This window comes from Nicotiana attenuata, unplaced genomic scaffold (assembly GCF_001879085.1).
Source record: "Nicotiana attenuata strain UT unplaced genomic scaffold, NIATTr2, whole genome shotgun sequence".
Lineage (NCBI taxonomy): Eukaryota > Viridiplantae > Streptophyta > Magnoliopsida > Solanales > Solanaceae > Nicotiana > Nicotiana attenuata.
Window position 1 is genome coordinate 132,024 of NW_017673050.1, and position 1,741 is coordinate 133,764.

The following is a 1,741-nucleotide window of genomic DNA, read 5'->3' on the forward strand; positions in this document are numbered from 1 at the left end:
CTAAAAAAGACCCGTTAGGCCCCGTATGGGCCCCGTCGAGCCCGGCCCATTTAGCCCAGGGCCATGTGGGCTTAGGCCCGTCATGGGTTGGTTCCACCCGTTGAGCACATGAAGCCCGGGACCGCCAGAACCCAGCCCGCTTGAGCCCGGGCCCTTTTGGCTCGGCCCATTTAGGCCCGGCCCAGAATACAACATTAGTAGTATGCCCTACGAAATTTTTGGAATCTGGCGAAACTGGATTTCAACTAAAGGAAGATCGTTGTTTTGGGAATCCATAATTGTGAAGAAGAAATAGGAAATGCAAAGGGAATAATAAAGAAGCCAAAGTGCAAACTTGCAGAGGAACGACCTCTGTTTTAAAAGGCAGAATTGGGACTCGCCCGGGGCTCGCCCCGGGGCGGAGCACTCGTAAAACGCCCCTGGGCTTATGTATGGGGCTTAGTTCCATAAGACTTACACCTCGGCCATCGGGGCTTACGCCCCGGACATGCCCAACGCTCAGCGTATTGGGCTCGCCTAATAGAACTTTATGCAATTGTATGTAACTAACCTTGTAAATCCTCAAATTTTCTTAATAAATCATTGACTATTCAAATTACTTTTTTCTTAATCATAAATTATTAAGTTGAGAGTATTTTATGTCATAATTAAAATAAAAATTATTGTACATTATCCACTAAGACTGCTATGATAGTTAATTTTAAATAAATCTTTCATTTAAAAAGTATTTATTTATTAACTTTTGTTTGTGTTTACTATATAATAGTCCGTAATTTTTTTATAATTATTTTTCTAAATATTATTTTTTCACATTTACGAGATGCAATACTTATTAATTGAATAGCTCAGTATTAACTAGTAACTATTTACAAATAATTAGTTATCATGGTATTGTATGGTGAATTATGCGTCACTTTATTAACTTGTTCAAACTTAAAAATTAATGATGCTAGAGAATCATATTTAAATTGTGAATTATGTTTTTATATAAATTCTCTTTCAAATAGAAAGCATATTAAATAAGAGGAGTGTTTTAAGAAAAATATCAAATTATAATATCAAAATTCTTTCAAGATTTATTACTCCTTAAGAGATATATATAAGATTTTTTATCAAATACATTACTTTTGATGTTTGAGTTGTAATGACGTTGCAGCTAATTTGCGATATATGTCATACTTTTCATATTATTCATAGTTGAATTATAAATTATAAATATTTTAAATATATTATTTATTATAATTTTATGATTTAAATGTAATTTTAATAAATATTTTTTATTTTATATTATCTTAAAATTCTTGAAATTAGTAAAATTTAAAGATCTATGGGACTTACGCCCCATGTCTCAGGGCTTACGCCTCGCTTCGTCAAAGGTAAAACGCCTCGCCTCACGTCCCTGCCTTTTAAAACATTGGGAACGACACTTCAAGAATTCAAAGAGTGAAGAAGAAGAAGAAGAAATAAGGCTTTTGTATTTAGAGAAGGAAGAATCGTCATCATAGTCCTGTGTAAACAGCATCTAACTTTTGATTTGCCCAACTTTTAAAAATAGTATTTTAAAAAATATTTACTTGTTTTTATTTTAATAGGATTTCAGTCAAATTTAATTTTAATTTTAAAATATAAATTTAAAAACATAAAAATAGTTTTATAATATTTCTTCTCTTTTTATTTATTTATTTAAGCTTATTAGTATTTTATAATGATAATATTTTCATTTTTACCATTACTTTAACAT